At 36.0% G+C, this 24892-nt stretch overlaps 2 pseudogenes; one reads left to right on the top strand and one right to left on the bottom strand.

Annotated features, from left to right (window-relative positions):
- Positions 1-537: 537 nt before the first annotated feature.
- On the bottom strand, positions 538-12451 carry LOC149265395 (magnesium-protoporphyrin IX monomethyl ester [oxidative] cyclase, chloroplastic-like; annotated as a pseudogene).
- Positions 12452-19364: 6913 nt separating this feature from the next.
- LOC149265394 (F-box/kelch-repeat protein At5g60570 pseudogene) lies at positions 19365-21074 on the top strand (annotated as a pseudogene).
- The last annotated feature ends 3818 nt before the right edge of the window (positions 21075-24892 follow it).

Raw genomic sequence — 24892 nt, 5'->3', positions numbered from 1 at the left:
TTTTTTTGTGAAAAATATCTCACCAGATTATATTATGTTGTAAAATCATGGTGAATCTTTCATTGAATTATAAAATCTTGTAAGATCTTGACAAATCTTTCACTGAATAATAAAACATTATGAAGTCTTGGTGAATTTTTTGTTAAAGTATGAAACCATATATGATAATATGAAAACATATTCATTAAACTATAATATACTAACTTACATGTTTGGAAAAAATAAACATAATTTTATCTTCCTGCAAACAATGTTGCAAGCTTCAGCGGGCATGTTTTTCAAGGTTATTACTGTAAACTCTTTCATATCCCTCTATTAGTTTTGATAATATTCCACCACAAAGTTCTTGTATGTGTTGATCTTGACCACCACTTCTATCAAGGTAGGAGAGATTAATATTTTCTCTACCACTTCTGTCAAACTATGAGAGATTAATGTTTTCACAAATCATGGCATAAAAATACCTACTGAGTTTAAATATTTTGTTTACTAACAAGACATAGAGACTTTCTATTGCTGAGAACTTTAGATCACAAAACTACAATGTTGCATATAGCATGTGCATATGTAAAGACAATCTTCTAACAAAATATGAATGATTTTCTAGAAAAGGGTAGGACATATCAAAATTCAAACAACTACAAAGAAAGGCATAGAGTCACAAAGCTCCATTCTCGACAATATAGTGCAATCATGTACCTTTGCATGTATGAAATGCATCTAGTACACAACCTATGGCTCAAAATCAACGTAATCCAAAGAACTAAAATCCACGGGTGGCATCAAATAAGTTGCTATTAATTTTGACACCAAAGTAGCTATAAGAGTAATTCTTTGGAGATTCTTCACAAAGCCATGAGCTTGGCTTTCTCCAATTTCTATTATCCGGTGGTTGATGTCTACCATCATATCAAGTTTCTTTTTGAATTTTGGATTCTCAACATCCAAGACAATGGGGAATATCCTTGTTGTAGTTCAGTTTGTCTGCATCAATCAAAAAAATACATTGGTACAATCCATCAAACACACAAAATAACTACAACTCAATTTTAGACACAAAATGGCTTCTAAGTATTGCAATCTATATGAAACTTCTAACCCACCTCAGTGATAACATGCATATCGAACTCTTTTGTGTTCAATCCAATGCCTTCATAAAATGTTGTCCTCTGGCAATCATTCAAGTACATTGTCACATATACCTGCAAAAGGAAAGCAAGTGTAACCAAAAGAAATCATTCACACGGAATAAGAAATAGTAAAGCATCCAATAAATATTGAATGAAAATAGCAGACATCATATTGCCTAGATCTTTAGGATATATTAGATGTAATTCAAGATTAACTCACCAAGAGACAGATTAACCTTGACCAAAGCTTGGCCTTCCAATCATTCAAAAATTGTGGTTGTGCTTTCAATAAAGCTGAGAAAAAATCGCCATGCTTATTCTCATCCTAGCACCAGTTATCAAAGTACTTGAATATAGGATACACTTGATACTCAGGGTTTTCTCTTAGGTGCCTATAGATGGTAATATATCTCTAGTAACTGATATTGATAGATAATTAAGTGGCATATAATATGAACTTAGGCTTGAAGAAAGTATAGTTACATGCTTTAGCTAGGAAACCGAGGTCTAGTGCAAGATTGAAATCTAATAAACCCTTGTTAAGAAAACTGTAACCCAATGTGTCAAAGATTGAGTTGAGAAAGTCAATAGACAGATTACAACATAAAATGCAATTACAGTGGCAAAAAAATGTATTCCAGATAAATACTTTATCCAATGTAAGTTTCAAATGGAAATATATCCAATCTAATAAACAACAGTGCCAATAGATGTAGTGAGCTGTGAAAAGGGAGCCATTTTTTTAGCAACCAGTGACGACTTTGGTTTGATAAACCATGCCTACAAAGTAAGATAGCATACCCTTCATGGTGAACTTCATCTTTGGACATAGGGAAAATATCTCAGCCATAATTCAGTTGGTTTTCTGCAAATGAACATTCGCGTTAGGTCAATTCCCTGCCTACCCATTCACCAAGTCATATCATAACAAGACACAAATGGATATTCATCAAATCCATTTTTCTAAATCAGTTGTTTCTTGTAGTTACATATCCATATTGTACAAAGGCATCCAAATCTCAAGCCAAGTATGTAATAAAATCCATCAAACAATGTTGACTTGAGAGGAAAATTCACTGTATTAACCCCTAAATTATATCCTATTTTTCAAGATGTATACATATCTAAATTTAATAAATTTTACTAAACTAATGGTCACTCAACGTATCATTGGAAAGAGGATAGACTCTACCCATGGATGTAAGGTGCACAGGAGAGAAGTCGTTGTCAAATTGTTGAATGCAGTGGCTTGTGATTTTGGCTCCAGCACGACACAACCAATTTGGTAAGTTTGCAGGTTGTTGGTAGGTGTTTGTAATCCTTTAAAGGATTTAAGGAAGCATTATAGGGTTCCCATAAACAACAACTAGTGAAGGGGAATTCACAAGTGTATCTTGATGCTACTGTGATGGGGTCCATTTCAGGGTGTAAATGGTGGAGAATTGTTGACTGCCTTAGAGAGGCTCAAAATATGTGTTAAGAAACTCAGGCTTCTTCATGCAAAGTGTCTAGAGAGAAAGCCTTGGAAGACTATCTTGCTAACTGAGAAATGTTTTATTTGCAGGTTTTTTTGCTAAATCATGAAGCCTTTTTCTTCTGACTGAGAAAGAATAAGTGGGTTTGTTAAACAGTTCTTTCGCTTAATACCTCATTTTAAGAATTTTTTTACATTAAAATTTGTATTTGTTGCAAATATGATAAAATTTATTGAGGAAGACCCTTCGCTTTAGGGAATTACAAGATATTTTTTCAACTCTGGTTCCCTAATATTTTTCTAGCATCTTTTATCCCTCTTCCATCCCACTATGATCAAGGATTCCAAACCTGCTTGTGCACCTTTGGCTAGAAAATGTTTTACAAGAAATAGAGAATTTCATCGGGAGTAAAGATTGAACTAGATCTTCGTAAATGTTGGACACAGATTAATTTTCTAGAGTTTCAAGGTAACCACTAGAACAAGACTCATTGAGTCTCCTGGTTACTTGCAAGTTACTCAAGTCAACAGAAAAACAAAGGGAGGACATGGTTAATCTCGCCAAAAGTTCAAACTCTTCATTAGTGGGTGAGTTTGTGTAGGGTTTGGCCTATCCCTGAAAGACTCACTGAACATTTCAAGGTTCGACCAAGGTCAACCTCATGCACTTGGTCAACATCCTATAGATTGAAAAATTCATATCAAAAAAATTTACAACATTTCTTCAAGGGTTTCAAACTTATTTTTTCTTTTGGACAAAAGATTTTACTGAGAGGATTCTCCATCAAAATGCATCACAATTCAATTTTTTTGTGGATTTTAAATCCATGTGAAGGATCTAATTGCTTGGACAACAAATTTTGGGAATTTTGAAAGGATTGTGCAGTGAAATTTTTTAAGGTCTACACTAAAGGTGTGGCCAGATGTGACAAACAACCTTAACCATAAAAGATTTTCACAAAGATTGGAAGCAACGTTTGGCTTATGCAAATTTTGGATTTTTTTTAAGCTTTATTAGTTTTTTTCTTTTTCATAAAACCTCAAGGAGAAAACGAATGTTCTTTTCCTCTGTCTGGGATTAGTTGTAAATTTTTAACGCCTCCTTCCCTCTCTCAAGTGGGTTTAGGCACAATGCTTCCCTCTCGTCCCATGTCACTTTGTAAATCCTTTGTCCAATCCCAAGTTGTTTTGAAGGGGGGGTATCAGGATATTACACCTTAGGAGTTGCTTAAGACCAACTTGGTCTAATGTAGTATATTCATGTGTGATTTGGTTATCTAATGGTCACCGTTCTATCTCACGCATAGATGCTCTGATGGTGCTCATGTTCTAGGTATTTATGACAACTTATCTATGTTTTATCACCTAATTGGTCCATGATATCTATTCAAAGATCATGGATGGTCACTTGTCTCGCATGATTAAGAGTAGAGTATTGTACTCGATATAGCCCTTTTCTATTGCTTCATGGATGTCTCATTTTGAGGGTTTTACCATGTAAATCTCAATGTCTTAGTTTATGGTCAACATCAATTATTCCTAAGTGGTATCCATCCTTGTGAGTAAACCACTTGTGATTTCCTAATATGGTATCAAAGTGCTTGTGAGGTTCACTCCTCATTCAAATATTGAGCTAGTTATGTTGGGTATTTGAAGAGCTTCAAATCCCTTCTTTTGGTTTTGAGGTCAAACCTGTGGAGCTCAGATTATTAGGTCTTGAATAACTAGGGTGGTTGTTCTATTTCAATAAAACCTATATATTTTTGGGAGACCATGTATTATAGTCAAATTTCAATGCTTGGTCTTTTGCTTATGTTGGGGCCCTCAAGGCTCACTTGCATTTTAGGTTCTTGGGAGTCATGCCACTTCATATGGGCACAATCCTAGATTTGTAGATAGTCGCAAGTGGACCCAAGGTTTGCCTAAGGGTTGGGTTCACCTTAGTTGCACAAGCTAGTATATATAAATGTAAGGCTTTGGCCTAGTTTTATAATATAATCTAGATAAACAAATGAAAAATTGTTATGCTCTTAACCTGCAAGACGATACTGGAATATAGAATATGCGAAGAAATATACCCAGAACTTAGAATAGTGAGAAACAACAGCAAGTATTTTATTATTCAGAAAGCAATGTTCACTTGCCTCTTCGAGGGGGCAACCTCCAATAGAGCAGAGCTCAATTACAAAATAAGACACGATGCTCCTCGCAGGGAGTCTCTATCCTTTATATATGACTCATACATGCAATACCATGGATCAATACCATGGTTCTTATTAATACCATCTATCTAATACCATGGCCCATTTGCAACTAACTGTGGTCCTGTCATTAATTGCGGGTTAACCACTTACAATTATTAATATGGGTTTTATTGACTCCTTACTTAACTATGACTATGACTCGATCCTACTACATGAATAAGGGGGTTAGGGTGGGACCCTAACATGCCCTCCCCCTTAAGAATAGCCTTGTCCTCAAGGCTGAAGCTGCGGAAACTGCTGAAGAATAGTGGCTAGTTCCCAGGTTGCATCTTCCGGAGAGGTGTCTTTCCACTTGACGAGGACTTCCTTGATCATGCGGCCACGCAGGTGCCGTTCTCGTGTGTCTAGGACCTGTTCAGGTTGGAGCCAGATTGACCCTTCTTCATCCAATTCAGGTAGACTGGTTTGAATTCTGCAATTGTTCCCAATCACTTTCTTGAGGCATGAGACATGGAAAACTGGATGGATTTTTGCAGTGGGTGGCAAAGCTAGCTTGTAGGCCACTTCTCCAATGCGCTGAAGTACTTGATATGGTCCGTAGAATTTTGGAGATAGTTTATGACAACCCTTGTCTTTGAGTGAAGTTTGCTTATATGGTTGCAACCTCAAAAATACCTGATCCACTTCTTGAAATTGGCGCTCTGAGTGATGCTGATCTACCTGTTGCTTCATGCGGTTTTGAGCTTGATGAAGATTCTCTCTAAGATGGGCAAGCATGGTTGTGCGGTTTTGTAGGAGTTGATCCACTGCTTGTACCTTGGAGCACCCCTTGATATAAGAAGTAGGGGAAGGAGGGAGTTGACCATAAACTGCTTCATAGGGAGTCATTTTGGTGGTGGCATGATAGTTGGTGTTATACCACCATTCAGCTAGAGGCAACCACTGTACCCATAGATGTTGATTTTCTGAAGTGAAACACCTAAGGTAGGTTTCCAGACATTTGTTGACGGCCTCAATTTGACCATCCGTTTGTGGATGATAGGAAGTACTAAGTTTTAGTTGGGTGCCTTGTAGCCTGAAGAGTTCCTGCCAAAATTTACTGGTGAAGATCGGGTCACGATCATAGACAATAGAAGTGGGCATCCCATGCAATTTGAAGATTTGATCCATGAAAGATTGAGCGACCAAAGTCGGTGTAAACGAGTGGGGTTGGGCGCATAAATGAACATACTTAGAAAGTCAGTCCACAACCACCATGATGACTGACTTGTTTCCCGACTTTCGAAGACCTGTAACGAAATCCATAGAAACCTCCGTCCATATAGATGTCGGGATGGGCAACGGTTGTAATGTGCCTGGTGCTTTGATTGTCTCCCCTTTGTGGCGTTGACAGACATCGCATTCTGCTACAAAAGTAAGGATGTCCTTTTTCATGCCTGTCCAAAAAAAATATCTTCTAGAGTGAGCATATGTCTTTTCAAAGCCTGAATGTCCTACAGTGGGGGATGAGTGCAATTCTGCCAAAATGCGGCTTTTGAGGGTGGATGTTGGTGATATTACGACTCTGTCCTTGTAGCCAAGAATCTCATCCTGCCACGAGTAGCCCTTGGTGGAATTTGGATCCACCTGCAATTGAGTAATGACTTGGGAGAGCCCGGGATGTGAAAACCATTCCCTGCGAGCCTCTTCAATCCATTCTAGAATGGGAAGGGAAATTGCAAGCAGGGTACTTTCCTCCTCAAATTGGCATTAAATTGAGCGATAACTCCATGATGGCCCTTTTTTTAGCAATTTTTCCATCCTATGTGAGCTGATGATAGAGGGAGCTCCCGCCTGGAGTCCACGGAGGGTATATGTGGAGTTGTTCTTCTTAAAGCTCATATATAACTCCTAAAAATCCATTGTGATTGGCCCAAGAGTGTGAAGCCATTCAGCACCGAGGACAATGTCGCACCCCCCCATGTGTATGGCAAACATGTGGGTCTTCAACTGATAATACCCCATTTTAAGTTTGACATTTTCACAGCGGCCTTCACATTTCATTGTTCCCCCATCCGCAAGTTGGACTTGGAAGTTAGAAACTGCTCATACAAAACAATGCACTGCTTCCGCGACTTTTTGATGGATGAAATTATGTGTACTTCCACTATCAATCAAGACTTCTACTGGGTGATGTTTGAGGTGAAGAAATCCCTGCCAAAGCATGCAGCGAAATAACTGGTTCGTCAGGGACATTGTCCTTCTGGTTGTCTTCTTCCACCTCCTCCGGTTCCTCAAGTGGTGGGGCTTCCTCCGATGAGCTGTAATCAGTGGCATCAATTTGAAAAAATTTAAGCTCCTTGCATTTATGACCTGGGGAGTATTTTTCATCACAGTAGTAACATAATCCCTGTTTTCTTCTTTCGGCCATTTCTACAGGTGACACATTTTGAACCTTAAGTGTTTGAGTTGCGCTGTGAGCCTGTGGGGGCCGACCCTTGGTGGTGAAATTTTGGCGAATGGACTGGGCTGCTAATGCACGTTCCACGTTACGAGCTACCTTGCAAGCCTCCGACCATGTGGGAGGGTGGTGTAGTCGGACGTTGGCTTGTATGGCCTCTTTAAGACCGCTGATAAAACATTCCATGTAGAACGCATCTGAGAGATCCCTAGTGCGGAAAGCTAAGGCTTCAAAGGCTGTAACATATTCATCCATTGTGCCAGTCTGTTGGAGCTTAGTGAGACGACCCAAAAAAGAAGATTCTTGGTCAAAGTGCTCTGTAAGAGCTTTTTTGAAGGTGGCCCAAGTCAGAAAACTTCCATTGCAACGTTGATGCCATTCCCACCATTTCCATCTTGCATTGTCAAAGTACATGCTCCCCACCATAAGTTGAGTCTCATTATCTAAGATGTTATTTAGATTGAAATACTGCTCCATTTGTGCTATCCATGCGGCCGGGTGAGTACCATCAAATTTATGCATATCCAGCTTGGGAGGTCGCGGACAGGATTGTTGGTGGGTGCCCCAAAGGTGAAGAGAGTCGCTAGACTCACCCTCACTGTGTCCATTGCCAATATATGCCTCCTTGCGGGCTTCCTCCTTGCCTTTAAAGAGTGTGTCAGTTAGTCTGTCAAGCTGAGATTGGATGGCTTGCAAGGATTGTTCAAGTTTGTCGTTCTTCTCATTGGCCATAATTTGAGCTCTAGTTTCTACCATGCACCGATCCTATGTACTTGAAATTTGGGACCGCCAGAATTTTTTTTTTCACTGACAATTGAATGGTACCACCTTGCTCAGCTCGTCGTCCTGATTCTTATGGGCTAGATCACCAATAAGCGCCCCGGGGGGTCTCATACTTTTTTTTTTTGAAAACTCCAAATGGAGTTTTACTCCTTTCTTAGGAATACTGCAGTAGCCGAATCCCCAAAATGTCAATGCTGCCAAAAGTCCTGCGAAAATCACGCCCTGGTATAGGAACCCCACACAACTACTCAGATCTGGTGGATCTGAGAGATTTGAATGGCTGATCGGATAGCTCTGAGCGGTGGCACCGACTGCTGCTGCGGATCTGATGGATCGGAAAGGCTGGTCTGCTAACTCGGAACTGCGAGACTGATGTCTACTGCTGCTACAACCCCACTTGCGAGATCTGATCTAGCAGAGATTATGCGTGATCCCAAGATAGAAAAGGGAACTATGGTCTCGAGGAGTGTCAGGTGCTACAGATCGCAATATACATAAGGGTCTGACAGTAGTACTCGGCCCAATGTTTCAGGGCTCTAACTAAGGAGGATCAACTGTACCCTTAGCCGTACAACCCGACTACCCTATCGTACGGGCGAGTAATCTCTCCGAGTGTTGTTCTCGGTGTACTGTAGCAGCAAGACGACCGACGGTTTATCTATGGCGAGGTTTCAAAGGAGCTAGGGGGCTTCCGATATACCCATAGGGTACTTGGAAGACAGTCCGTGCACGGTTCTGTCTAATGCGCTACTACTCGAAGGGGTACCCACAGGGGTTACAATGGAGTACAACAAGCATGACCACCTCTTGTATTTTGCATGCCTCCCCAAATCCGCAGGTTTATGCGCTCAACGACAGATCCCGTGGTTTAAAGACACCGGAACATGTCTCTAGCCAAAAAAAAAAAAATTGCTAAGAAATGAAGATCCCACTGGCCCTAGAAAGAGCTCTGATACCACTTGTTATGCTCTTAACCTGCAAGACGATACTGGAATACAGAATATGCGAAGAAATATACCCAGAACTTAGAATAGTGAGAAACAGCAGCAAGTATTTTATTATTCAGAAAGCAATGTTCACTTGCCTCTTTGAGGGGGCAACCTCCAATAGAGCAGAGCTCGATTACAAAATAAGACACGATGCTCCTCGCAGGGAGTCTCTATCCTTTATATATGACTCATACATGCAATACCTCACAGGGAGTCTCATGCATGCCTCCCCAAATCCGCAGGTTTATGCGCTCAACGACAGATCCCGTGGTTTAAAGACGCCGGAACACATCTCTAGCCAAAAAAAAAAAAAAAATTGCTAAGAAATGAAGATTCCACTGACCCTAGAAAGAGATCTGATACCACTTGTTATGCTCTTAACCTGCAAGACGATACTGGAATATAGAATATGCGAAGAAATATACCCAGAACTAAGAATAGTGAGAAACAATAGCAAGTATTTTATTATTCAGAAAGCAATGTTCACTTGCCTCTTCGAGGGGGCAACCTCCAATAGAGCAGAGCTCGATTACAAAATAAGACACGATTCTCCTCGCAGGGAGTCTCTATCCTTTATATATGACTCATACATGCAATACCATGGATCAATACCATGGTTCTTATTAATACCATCTATCTAATACCATGGCCCATTTGCAACTAACTGTGGTCCCGTCATTAATTGCGGGTTAACCACTTACAATTATTAATATGGGCTTTATTGACTCCTTACTTAACTATAACTATGACTCGATCCTGCTACATGAATAAGGGGGTTAGGGTGGGAGAGGATATCTTTGTGTGCCCATATTTCATTTCATGAGCAATGATACAACTTCTATGTTACTTCATGGGTGTTTCCCTCTTTGAGGGTTTTACCACATAAATATTGGTGTCTCAATTTTTGTTAGTTTGAGTTATTCCTCTGCATTTTTCATCCTATGAGTAGCCCACATGTGATTTCTCATTATGGAATCAAAGTGCTTGCATGGTTAACTCCTTTTTTATTTGAAGATTAAGGTAGTTATGTCGAGTATTTTAAGAGTTTTAGATCCATTGTTCTAGTTTTGAGGTTAGAATTGTGGAATTTTCCTTATTAGCTCTTGAAGTTCTAGGGTTGTTGTTCTATTTCAACAAAATATGTGCTTTTTAGGAAGATCTGACTGCTCCATGTATTACATAGTCAATTCTTTTCTTTTAAAATGCTTTTATAGTTCATATTACATAATCTATGTAAACACACATTGGTGTGTTTTTTATATAAAAAACACACCATTTGGAATTACGAAAAAATTGAGTTTAGTAGTGCACATTATATAGTAATAATTCACCATCACATAAAACTATATTAGGCATGTTGGTGCATGTTACTAAATTATATGTGTTGCCTTATCCAAAAATTGTTTTAGCTTGAAATACTTTACTTGCTTGTAAAATATATTTCATGATTTGTGTATTTTATTAGGTAGACTCTTTTATTGATAAATGATTAGAGGATAAAATTATAAAATCAAGAGTGAGAGAAGCACATCCCAATAAGAAAACATGACAAGTTCTTTTGACTTTTAACATTAAAGTAATATATTTGAATTATTGCATGTCTAAATAATGGACATGGGGTAATGTGTCTCATGTAGAGAAAAAACTTTAAGAAAATTGAAATAATCATGAGTGGAAAAGAACTTAAAATCTTTATGAAAATGTCGCAAAGTGGGGAATTAGGTGTGTCAAAGGGTGATCAATGTGAAAGTTATTTGAATTTTTACTAATAATCTACTTAACAATAACTCCTAACATGTTTCAAACATTTGTTTTCACATTTTTTGAATTTTGTACTAGGACTAATAATGAGGGAATATAAAAAATTTCTAAGAAACAAATTATGAAGAATGTAAATGATGATGAATGATCCTTAGTTCATCTCAAATGTTGTTAGATGTTATTGAAAAAAAGAAAACAATTTATAAAACTATGATGAATATAAATGGAAAGAACATATAAACATTATTTTCACTTATATTACAAAATTCAATCCAATGTATCTAAGAATCAAGTTATTTATAAACCATAACAAGCATTTCTAGAGAAATGGTGAATGAGACTTATGAAACCTATAATAGCAAAAACATCCATTAACAATTTATATTTATTTTTTTTTATTTTTTTAGTAGTATTCCTAAACATTTTTTTCTATAATACACATATACACTCTAGAAAATTATCAAATTAATAGTTCTGCTATAATTTTTTCATGTAAATATTAATTGGTTTTCAAATTGTGCTTTCCATTTTTCAAGAATATTCAACAATGTAAGCTTTGAAACAAAAACTGACACTGTTACCCGTTTCGTAGAGATATGGAAAAAAAAGACTTGATTATGAAAAGGGGCGATGCAGAAAACACATTTTTTTTAAAGCATAGTTTTTGGCACTTTAAATTTTTTTTATGTACATTACATTTTAGAATGTTAGTGATTTGCATGCTGATTTAAAAAAATGGTGATTCTGCATTATGCCTTTTTTTAAGAGACCTATTTTTTGACTTCAAATTTAATAATTTATGAAATATAAATAATTATTTTCTAAATTTAACGTTTTAGAATGTTAGTGATTTGCATGCTTATTTAAAAAAGTGGTGATTCTGCATTATGCCTTTTTTTAAGAGACCTATTTTTTAAATTTAAATTTTATAATTTATGAAATATAAATAATTATTTTCTAAATTTAACGATTTTTGACACGTTAAATGTTTTATGTCAATTAAAAAAAAACTATAAAATTAAGTAAAAATAGAAATATTTAAAAAAATGTTAACAAAAACTAAAAAAAACAAATTAAAAACAAACTAGATTTATATAAAAAATAAATTAATTAATTAACAAAAAAAAATTAAAAGACTCCTAAAAGAAATATTAAAAACATTTAAAAGAAAAAAAAAAGCAAAAATATATTAAAAAACAAAAAAAAAACATTTAAAATGTTAAAAAAATATACGTATTTTCAAATTAAAACCAAAAAAATAAAAAACATATTTTTCATTAAAAAAATACATTTTAAATTTTATATTAAAAAATTTAAAATTTTCGATTTAAATTCTTTTAAACATTATATATATATATATATATATATATATATATATATATATATATATATATATATATATATATATTTTAAAAACAAAAAAACATTTAAAAAAATTAAAAATAAACATTATTTGTTTGAAAAAAATAAATGCATTTTTTAATAAAATATTCGTTTTTTTTAATATCAATTTTTATTTTTATTTTAAAATGGGTCAGGCTTACAGCTGCGCTGCCCACAGCCACCGCTCCCACAGGCGGTCGGGTGGGGGTTGGATGATGGTTGGTGATTCTGGGAATTGCCCGTCCACCACTCGGCCACCCGTGGGGGCGCCGCCGTTGCTGGCCCATTTAATATATGTGGGGTAGTGTGAACTCTTTTTGTTTTAAAATAAAAATTAATTTTTTTAACAATTTTTAAAAAAATTAAACAGAAATTTTAAATTTTAAATTTGGTTTTATTAGCATCTTTTAAGAATGTTCAAAATTGACCTTAAAAAAAAACCATCATTCCAATATCAACACTTTTCATTTTCAGGGTGTTTTTTGCCCAATTTTTCCACAAAAAAAATCGTTTTCACTGCCATTTTTAAAACATGTTCAAAATTGACCCTAAAAAAAACCATTGTTTCAGTATATACACTTTTCGTTTTTAGCACTATTTTTCATGTTTCTTCGAGGTTTTGGGCCAGAGTTCCCGTTTTGAGTTTATAATTCCCATTTCAAAGTTTGCATTGTTATTCGTAAAATTTCAAAACACTAATCTAAATGATATGTCCATGATAGTGTCCTCGATTTCATTATCAATTCTCCATTTACTCCAACTCTCCCCACTATTTGTCTATGGATTCCTCTGAAAGAAATTAGGGATTGGCATAAAGAACAATTTGATATAAAGAAAATCTCTTGTACCAAACACACAGTAGTTTTACATTATGAAAATCTAGCATATTTTTGTGGACCCAATGTCAATAATCCATGTACCTTGTGCAGATTAAGAATATAGGCTTCAAAATAATTATGTTCATACTTTCAAACTAAGTAAAATGATGTAAGAGAATGCATATGCCTACAACGCCTTGATATTGCTTGTCAAAAACCCAGAAGTAATTGGCAAAAGAAATAAATTTTTCCAAAAATCAAATTTGGGAAGCCAACCAAGCTTAGCAAAAATTCAATAGTGATTGTACCACATTACTAGTTTGATTGATTTCAAACATATATTTGAACACAAAATTCCTTGTAGCAGAGTCCTGAAACATCTCAAATGACATGGATGGAAGATAGAGTCATCGAGTGAACAATAGGCCTAATAGAAAGTGAGCCTTAGAATAATCCTTGGTGACAGTAAGAATATAAGCAAACAATTGCTACAATATAGGTTAGAAGTCATCACTAGTCAAAAAAAAATTCATTTTTTTTTATGTCATCAAAGTCAAATCGATGTTGAAGCAACACTATCAAAGGTTTAATACCAATTTTAGTTGTTTGGGTGAGTGCAAGTGTTTATTTCCATAGCCAAAATATGCTTTAGGATATGAAGCATGCCCAAAATGCCACAGGGCATTTCACCTCTCATTTCGAAATCATGAAATGCCAGGTGAAATGTTTCCTGTGTGTTTGGCATGTGTTTCTTGGTGTTTCAGGTGGTTGAAATGAACATTATGTTCTCTACCACAAAGCATGGACCCCAAGAATCAAAGGAAAGGAAAAAGCACAAAGAAGCATTCCATAGATATCTGGAAACATGGCAATAATATTAAGGATCTAAAGGCAATCATACCATTCTCAGTCCAGGACTCCCTGCCCACAAGCCCTATGGCAGCTACCTAAGATGTATAAAAGGGCATAGAATCCCTTATGAGGTTCTTGACTCTTCCAAGTATTCCACTCTCTTCAGAAGGGATGGTTGCAGTTGTGCACATGATTGCAGTTTGCAAGGCATTCACACAACAAAATAAAACTTCCCTTGCACAAGTATTTTGTGCTTATCTAAAAGAGCATCTCCATACTACATCAAATGTGTTGGATCCTATTGTGGGGACAAATTTATTAGCTGTAGAAAATGGATTGAACCAGAAAGTATTTTGGTGCTTGTTTGTGGTACAATATTTTTTTTCCTTTCTAGCTGATTCTACTAGAGAGAATAGATGGTTGACAACATTAATGGCAGAGATTGGAAATGATAGCAAGGATGTGCTTCTAGATATTAGGATGATACATCAAGAAATTCTATGGCAAGTTGCACTTAATAAGGATTCAAAAGTAGTGGATAACAAAGATGATGGAAATGTTTCTAGCAGTGTCAAAACTAATTTGGATGTGCATGCAAGTGACAATGACGATCATTTTCCAACCTCTGTTGCATTATGTGAATCTTGTTTTGAATCAGCCTAGGCAGTCATCTATTTGGAATGTTGAACCTCAACTTTTTGATCTCATAGATTTATTTCAAGATATTTGTCACCGTGCATGGCTTCAATGAAGGTTGAACATTGATTCCTTTGCCCGAGGATGACAAGCCTATGCTCATCAAGCACAGTCTTCTCACTCTAATAAAGCCCCTCCAAAAGCAAAATCTTCTTATTTCTTGTAGAGCAACTAAAACATTGTAAAGGATAATAGCATACTATCCCTGACATCTCATGTTTTGCCTCTAATTTTACATGAAAGCAATGTAGCTTGTGAAGTTGTTGTTGACAATGATCTTGTTAGTGTTTTGTTGGATATATTGTCTAGCTTTTGCCTGCAGGCATCAAAAAGTAAGAGCCTGCCAGATTTTAAGTATCTGACACCCATGCTACTAGTTGATAATTTGATATAGTTGAAGCCAACAAAAAAAAAATTATTCTACTATTCTAAATTCTAAGCAGTCCAAGAAAAAAGATGGTGATGGTGAGAATCCTGAGAACTTGGAATCTAATCAATAAAATCATATATAGCACATGTTGAATGTTCCTGATGGGTACATAACTATCGAGAGTAGCAAAAAAAATCTATTGATATTGTTTGTAACTTCATTTAGAAGAATCTACCCTAAACTTCAGTACAAGCTCTTCTCCAGTTATGAGAAAGGCCTACAAGGGTGCATGCCATAACATTGCATTTCCTTGATAGAGGTGGATTGATGGCTTTGCTGAGCTTGCCTACTAGTTGCCTATTTTAAGGGTTTGACAGTGTTGCATTAACCATCACTCGACATATTCTTGACGATCCTCATATGCTTTAGGAAGCTATGGAATCAGACATTCGACAGAGTCTTGTAGTAGCTTTAAATCGAAATATAAGTGGAAGGGTGAGTCCTTGTACTTTTCTCTCAAACATGGCTCCTGTTATCTCCCGAGATCCTCCTGTTTTCATGCTTGCTGCAAAAGCAGTTTATCAGGTTGAAATGATTAGAAAAAGGACCTTATATAATTTTGTCAAGAGATCAGGAGAAGGAAAAAGGGAAAGATAAGGAGAAGGTTTTAGAGAAAGATAAGCTAAGAAGTGGACATAAGTCTATGCAAAGTGAAAACAACCTTGCTGGCAACTTGGGTAATGCATCCATACAAATTTATGATGTTAGAGGGAAAATTAAAGGACACAAGAGGCCAACACATAGCTTTGCAAGTGTAATTGAATAGCTCCTAGATTGAGTTACTCAATATTTACCCCCTATGATGAATGACCTTGGAAGGAAATTTAAATCTTCTTGTTCTGTTATAGATATGGATGTTGATGAGATTCCATCAGAGGAGAAAGGAAAGGCTATTGTTGGCAGAGATAACTTGGAAATGGATGGAAAAGCTTCATTTGCTTTAGCAAGAGAAGATTTTATTTTGAACCTACTAACTGAAACAGTTTTGATGTATCCATCAACAGTAAATATTATTCTTTGTCATGATGCTGAAAGCAACCATCTTAGAGGCTCTACAAGGAGGAGACAATGGCATGGGCCATAGTGGACCTTTATACCATGTTCTTCATAGGTTTCTTCCATCTTCTAGGATGCACATAAAAGAAAGGAAGGCAGATAATGAATGGAGGCAAAAATTCTCAAGTAAGGTTAGCCAATTTTGGCAATATGCATTCGTTGAGCTAAGGATGAAAAACACTATTTGTAGAGATTGTTAATTCACTCAGTGCTTCTATATGTATTCATGCATATGGATACAAACCTCCAGAATGCCAAATGAATGCATTAATAATTGATAAATGATCTTGCAACATGCTCACCTTCAAGGTCAAACATTTCAACAGAAGTGTCAAAAGCATTAATTGATGTTGGAGTGATTCAGGCCTTGTCTTGTACACTTGAGAATCTAGATTTAGATCATCCTGAGTGTGTTAAGATTGCAAATGGAATTGTGAAGGCCTTAGAGCCCTTAACTATAGAATCGGTATAAGGCCATGAAGATGCTCAACACAAAAATAACAATCCTGGAGCTTCGAGCTCCATTGTGCATCAACACTAGAATGAAAGAGAGAATGAAGAAGCATCATCAACAGATGCAATTGCTCATTCTTAGAAACAGAGTCTAACCAAATGGAATTTTCCCATGATGCAATGGCATTTGTCCGAAGTGTTGAATATTTGAGAATAGAGTTTGAAGAGGAGTTTAAACTTTATGAATGAGGGTGTTGAGTAAGATGTTGGTGCAGTTGCAAGCTTTAGCATTGAACATGGTGGGCAAGATAGTTTAGTAGATGAGGATGAAGAAGTGGAGATGAGTGGGGATGGTGAAGAAGAAGTTGCAGAAGATGAGGATGAAGAGGAAGAGGACAAGGAATTACATGACGATGATCTTCATCACTTGTCACATTTATATGTTGACCATGTTGACCATGATGTTAATGAGCTTGGTGAGGATTCAAAGGATTTAAAATATTCTATTGATAGCATTGGCAAGGGTTTTGTCTATCGACAAATGCTCTTTGAGCAAAATTTGTTGGAAACAAAAAAAGTTCTTCCCTCTAATCAAGGGGAGGTACACTGTACAAAACATACCTCTGGTCCAGTTGGGAAACTAGGTAAAGTGGTCAAAGAGATGGTTTCTAATGCACCAGCATAAATGGTTTGTGTTTCAAGAAAGAGGATAGAAGATGGCTAAATGCATCCAATATGAGTAAAGATGATCATGAGCTACAAGTTCAAACACATTGAAAACATGTAACTTTGAAGGTGAGGATTCAGAGGATTTAAACTATTATTGGCAAGGGTCCTGTCTATACACGCATGCCCTCTCAACAAAATATTGCTAGAAAGAGAAAGGTCTTCCTTCCAATCAAGGGGTGGAACACTATACAATATAGAGCGCTAGTCCAATTGGGAAATTGGACGAAGCAGTCAAAGAGATGGTTTTTGATGCACCAATAGAAATGGCTTATGTTTCAGGAAAAAAGATAGAAGATGGGCTAAATGCATCCAAGATGATGATGAGCAACAAGTTCAACCGGGTGAAAACCTGTACTTTTGAAGGAGATGGTAAGTTAGCTAGCGATACTAGAATAGACAAAGATTAGGCTGAAGGAGGAGCTGAGTACTATATTGCCTAGTCTTTAGGACACAAGCTTGCATGCTATTCATGGAAAGCATGTTACAATAACGATGAAGGGATCTTGAAGAGGCAAGGAATCTACCAACACTTGAGTAACAAACATGAAGAATTTATTAATTACTACTACAAACAGAAAAGTGGTAACAACTAGCAGTTAAAGTACACAACTAGGGATTTCAACAAAGTAGGCTAGAATAAGATTTTCATCTACAATTTGTCTTCAACGTATATATTATCCAATGCATTCCATGTACAGTAGCATTTTTTTCTATTTCCTTGAATCTTTGCATATTCATGATCTCATCTATGACCATTATATTTCATATGTGAGTGTGAAGAATAGAACATGAAGAATATTTAGCAAGACTTCACTAGATAATGTTTGTTCCTCAGCATAATAGTAACTCATAGAAATACACAATCATGAACAGTTATTGTTCAGCGCTGGACATGGTTCCAGACTAAAACTCCACTTATTATCCAATGTTCCAACTACTCTTAGAAGTGGGTTACCCGGTGCATGGATTCACAAGCATATATGAGTACAATTCAAAATATGATTAAATAGAATCTGGACTCTGTGGGACATGAGGTAACTTTTGTTAAAGAAGTGGATGGAAACAATACTTTAAAATAAATGTTTTGTTTTCAAAAATATAACATGACTTTGGTTAGGTAACCATACTACTTTAGTTGTGAACAATGGACAAAGTAATAGTTTATTTCAATGGACAAAGTAACTCAGCTTTGTTGCAACAGGTGAATGCCCAAGCCAGGCAGACATCTGGGAAGAAATATTGTTTTCCCTTTGCACCAGTGTTGTGGCTAATGGGGCAAAGTGTATCAATTACAATGATGTGCAGATATAAAGAACATGGCAGCAGAGAACAGAGACAACAAAAATTTCTCTAATTTACCCTAGGGCTCTTCACAAAAGCATGTCAGTTGGTTTCATCCAGCAACCTGTGCCTCATCTAGGTTAATGGAGATGTATCAAAATGGAACATTTAGTGGCACTGAAATAATGGTTAGAGGTTCACAACCCATTGAAGGTATCACACATATGCATGAACAAATCATAAGTTCAGTTAAAACTATGCCTCTTGTTCCAAAGTTCATTCCTTCTGTGCATCTTGTATCAAATGGGCTCTCTAGAATTTCTACCCCTTCTTGGATAGTCCCTGGAAAAGGCAATAATGCTTCCTTGGAATCCTCTCTTTTGAGAACAAAATCTCTCTTCCAGGGTACACCATTCCCTGAAGAAAAAGAGAAGGGATTACCATGTACAATTGGTTACAATGGCAATCTACGACATATTTTATTGTTCCTCTTGCTTCTCAGAGTACAAAGGTTGTAAAGGGCTCCAACTCTACGAAAGGCTTAAGATCATATAGGCCAACACCCATTAGTACGCGTCTAAATAGATATCAAAGATCTTATCTTGATATTTATCTTCAGAATGGACACAAACACCTCCAATCCCCTTGGGAGTTGGGATCTAATCCTAGACAAAATTTTAAAAAGGAACAAAAGAAACAAAAGCATTGAACAAAAAAAATGTGGACTCTGCTTTATGCAACAAAAAGGCTTGCAATGTGTAAATATGCACACTGAATTAGAACCCAGACAAAATCAACATAGAAGAAGAGGATAGATAAAATTTTGGTTATGATCATTTGGCTTCATCTCATAGAGCTTTTCCATATAGTGATAGAAAGATAAGTATGGAAATCCCACAAGTGAAAAAACGTCAGAGAACCTTAAAGAAAAAGCACTTGCAAGAATTCCTTGTTCAAAAGGATGCTTATGTTGGTGAGCTTGCCAATAGAAATGTGGACAATCTGGACTCTGTGGGACAGGAGGTAACTTTTGTTAAAGAAGTGGATGGAAACAAATACTTTAAAATAAATGTTTTGTTTTCAAAAATATAGCAGGACTTTGGTTACGTAACCATACTATTTCAGTTGTGAACAACGGGAAAAGTAATAATTTATTTCAATGGACAAAGTAACTCAGCTTTGTTGTAGCAGGTAAATGCCCAAGCCAAACAGACATCTAGGAAGAAATATTATTTTCCCTTTGCACCAGTGTTGTGGCTAATGGTGAAAAGTGTATTAATTCCAGTGATATGTGCAGATAAAAAGAACATGGCAACAGAGAACAAAGACAACACAAATTTATCTAATAACTTTTCCCAACGACTTCCTGGATTGTTGCTCATATATGAAATTTGTAGATTCCTTTCTATTGATGCTTGAAATTCACATAATACTACATCGTTTGGCTTCTGAATTGTTTTAAACTCATTAAGTATCAAATATAAGCATTTCTAGTCTGGACACCTTGCTCTTGAGCCTAATGTCACCTCTCAGATCTGCTCGAGATTAGTAAAGGAGTCATAAAACTGTTGGTTTATGATTTTCTTAGGGTATATCTCATATGCTTGAGTTTTTTATGTTTGTCAAATAACATACTAGAATGGCACAAATGTTTTAGTAATTTGAGGGAAAAATTTGCCTAGAATGACTTCCTTTAACCACAGTCCACTACATAAACTATGTTAATTCATAAAATCTCATCTTTTTTACAATAACATAAAGTAAGCTAAGATCATAAAATAACATACCCATGTTCCCTTTCCAGGATGTTCTGGTGTTTAAATTGAATGGAGATCTACACTTCTATAAATCCACAATCCCAGCAACTCCGTAATCACTAAAAAAACTAAACGCATCAATGACATACATGAATCCTACATAATTAGCACTGAATTTGTAAAGGGATGGCTAGTCTTCATTGTTTATTCAGCCCAAGAAGAAACTACTGAGAGATAGCCATAGTTGCAGGAGGAAGTGATCAAAATGGCATTGTGCTCAAATCTGCCAAACTTTACAATTTCGAGTAAGGCACTTGGTAAACTCTGCCTGACATGCATTCTCCACGAAAACTTTGTTAAGGTATTTTCATAGACGTGAAGTTTTGTCAAAGGAGGAATGTCAAGCCCCAAAGTTTCCCTGACATGTGGTTAAGAGTATAATCTTCAAACAAGGACTTAGAAAAGGATACGTGACATGTTCCATGGAGGGAACAACATGACTCGTGCTCCCCCATTAGTTGTTGTAGTCAATAATCAACTATATGTAGTTGAGTATTCTAGAAATGAAGTTAAGAAATATAACAAGGAGAATAACACATGGAGTGTTGTGGGTAGGTTTCCTATGAGGGAAAATTCAATGAATGGTTGGGGTCTAGCATTCAAGGCCTGTGGTAATGAGATTATAGTAATTGGTGGGCAAAGAGCACCTGAAGGTGAATGCATTATAGTGAATTCATGGAGGCCTACCTCTAATGCTAGGAGGCCAATAGACTGGAAAGTCCTTGCAGTCAAGCAGCACACTGAAGTGTTTGTTTACAACTGTGTAGTAATGAGTTGATGAGTTGGTCATTATTCTTGGTCTCATCAATCTATTGTTGTTTTGTATTTTTCAAAGTTTATACTTGTCCCAATGATCCGTTATAGAATGAGCCAATACTATATGACCTTGATTAACCACAGTTTTTGCAAGAAATTTCCCATAATTACCAAATCCAACTATACCAATCTTCAAATGATTATTAGTTTCAAAGTCTTCACTTTCCTTGGATTCATTACCAAAAGGTTGAGCAGCATCTAATGCTTTAATCTTCAAATGTCTGAGAAGGGAACTACATTCTCCATTTTGTTTCTTCCTAACAAAAAACAGAGAAGTTGATCTACTGTAGCATATTTGTGTTGGCATCAAGGGTTGTTTGACACCAAAGCATGGATGTGAAGACTTAAAACAAATAGTTAAAGGTTTAACTGAGGCAGCCATACATTGAAATTTAGACATCTCCAAGCTGATATCTCCAAGCTTTTGGTGTACTCCTCTGCAGTTTGGGATGTAAGCTTAGACAGATCGAGCTCTTATATTTTTTGACATAGAGAGGAACGTAATGCAACTTGTGCTTATAGAACACCTATTATTTATGGTTAATTTGAAGTCAAGTTTTTATATTAGAAAACAAAGCCCGAAAATTTCACCAATATAAGACAAATTTCTTACTAGCAAAATATTTGATGGTATAACAATATTTGACAAGTCAAGCTACATGTACTGAACCTAAAAACCTTTAAGACCAACATGAAATTTGTAAACTAACAATTTTTTATAAAAATTATAGCATCACACTACATCGATTAACAAGATAAAACCCTCAACGGTGAGTACAAAAGCTTCAAAAGGTTAAGTTGCTTAAAACCCTGACAGATACTGTGGAGTGTCCAAATTCATAATATCCAAAATACTAATTCATTCGGTATACTTTTACTTACTAGGGGACATTATCATTTAAAAAATGCTATCACCAAGGATTCACCTAATAACTATATAGAGAATGTCGAATACATCAATTGGTTTGCATGGTATTAATGTCTCATTCCATGATTCACTGATTTGCATACATATTGAGTTGAAAACAACAAAAAGAGTTGAAAATTCATTAGAAGAATTGTGTTTTATATGTTTTTGACCATGCAATTATATCCTAATGGTTGGAAAGTCTATACATCAGTAAAAGAGGCTCACTACAAAAAAATTTGAATGTTCATCGGAAAAAATTATATATACACAAAAAAATCTTAAAATTAATCCCACTCGTCCATAAGAGGTCCACCACACCACCCTTGTTCAGGTGTGTGCACAATCCACAAATTAACAAAATACTAACAGAATGAACACCTGTGTTTACATAGATGTTTTAAACCCATCTTTAAATGCTCTGAAGCTAAAAAAATCACATTTCAAAAAAAAAAATAGTAACATGTATCCTAGGCTTGAAAGGCCAAATCCTTCAACAAAGTATTTTGTTCTGAAAGTCACTGACACATGCCTTATAATCCAAAAGGTCATAATGAGTCGAGATCACTTACAACCAGCATGCCTATAAATCCAAGGAAAACAAACATTGTTTCAAACACCAAAAGCAAGATACTACAAGGAAAAAAAACCTTTAATTCAACAGACTACTCCAAAAAAAACCGAGATCTAATATGTAAAATAAAAAATAACCTTATTTTGAAGCAAAAGCTCATGAAATTGACGAATGCCATGCCTAACCCTCATTAATTTCAAAAGATATTAAAAAATTAAAAACACCTAGCTTTAGAAGCAACTTATATGTACAAAGAGATTTTTGTCAGTTCAATGTCAGATGCGAAGCAAAAGGAATTAAACTACACAGAATATGTAAAGTTAAAACAAAACGTTTTTTGTCAAGCCTAAAATTCTTAGTACTTTCTCACAAATTTGACCACTGAAATGCCTAATCCTCATTGATTTAAAAAAAATTGCACATGAGTGCATGGCTCAACGGACGGGGCAATCGGCTAACTCGCACCCCGCCCGCGTTCGAACCCCCTTCGTGTTGCTACGCTGCAGCATATGTTGTCCCATGGCGATCATTCCGGCTGATGTGATGGCGAATATTCCATTTGTAATGATGGTTTCGATGTGACAGTTGTCAACGTGTCTGATATGTATAAATGTAATAAAAAGAGGGCCCTATAATGCTTCTGCTTGGAAACTAGCCCCTCCCTTTTTAAAAAAAAAAAAGAACGCTTAAATTCATAATGATATACGCAGACGTATATTTTCAATGATTAAATGCCAAATGTGAAGCCAAAAACATAGTTAAACAGAGAAGGAAAAAACAAAAAATTGAAAAACTCTTCTGACGCTTGAAATGCTCAATATCATAGGGATGCAAGACATTCAAATCCATAATATCTAAGTTAAAACAACAAGATTTGATCAGGAAAAACAACTTACTTACAGTTGGAGTTCCCAACTAGAAGAATTTATTTCAACGAGGCGGATTATCAAATTTAACACCTAATATCTTATAGACTCACCCAAAAACAAATTTAAACATCCAAATTCATCTTCAAAAAATTCATTAGAACTTTAAAGAGTAGAAAACTTGACAAAGTTTACCAACAATGGAGCACCTCGAAGCCAAAAATTCATTATAATTTTAACCAGGAGAAAATGACAATATTTACCTGAGAATGTTACCAAACCCTTGCGCTAATTATAAAAATGTTTGGACTAGACAGTATTTGCTACTATGTGCATACACGAATCCAATAGAACATTGGAGGCATTGTATGCACAGTTCGTTCTTTAAAATTCAGATGGCCCACTGGGGGTGAGGGGCCACTTCCCTACAACATAGGTGACAACACATGACACGCTTCCAAAAGACCAATAGTATGTAGAGGTAGTAGTGGTTTGTGGGATCAGGAAGGTGGAAGGATGATAAGTTGTCCACTACAAAAATCTTGTCTAAAGAAATAATATCTAAACCCTACAAAGCATCTCATCTCTGTATATATAGAAGTCTAACCCCTAAAATCCTAATTTGCCCAAATTGCTCAAGGAAATAGGAAAAAAAGAATACTAAGTTTTTCATAGACCGCATGCTCAGCAATAGTGTCAACTTCTTGTTGGGATGATATTTTTATGGAAAAAACAACTTTCTACCAACCGTCTTTCCCATTTCTCATCCTACAGACGTTATTTACCAATTTTATATTTGGAAACTGGCAATTCTATATCCCTGTCTTGCCAAAAGTGACCTTGCCAATAATTATTTGCTTGCATTTTTAATGGGGTAACATGAAATCAAAACATAATGATGTTATTTTTGGCTACAATTAAAAAGAAGTCGAACTTGATACTTTTCCCAAAATAATATCAACAAGAGTTACGAACATCAAACTCATATCTTAACGGGTTGTAGGATGCAATTTGATGAAAAAACTCTGATGCTTGGTGTTCTCCAACCAGGAGTCATGTTGGCTACCCAATCATGCTCACTACTGGCAGGCCTCACAACTCGGTTATCTTTCCTTTTATTTAATGAATACTTGTATGATTATTAATTAAGGGCGGGAAAATTTTTGCTATTAAAACTAGTTCCTACTTATATATCGCTTGAGGTTGTTTTAAAACAAGTTCAGCAGGAAGGGTGGCAACTTCTAATCACCAATTTCTCACGCAGTAACCTGACAATCATTGACTTGTACATCTGTTAGTTGTTGTTTTCCTTCATTAGACCAAATCTGCCTATAAAACTCCTACATGATTGCTCCTTATTTGTGTCAATAAAGTTGTCTCTTTCCAATAAAAGCATAAGAACCTAAGCTACATGTGTAACTCTCCATTAACAC

Source organism: Pinus tabuliformis, chromosome 6 (assembly GCF_031772625.1).
Source record: "Pinus tabuliformis cultivar Carrire ecotype Pingquan chromosome 6, CPIR1, whole genome shotgun sequence".
Classification (NCBI taxonomy): Eukaryota; Viridiplantae; Streptophyta; class Pinopsida; order Pinales; family Pinaceae; genus Pinus; species Pinus tabuliformis.
Note: the sequence above shows the minus strand (reverse complement) of the source record. Positions and strands in the feature narration are given on the sequence as shown.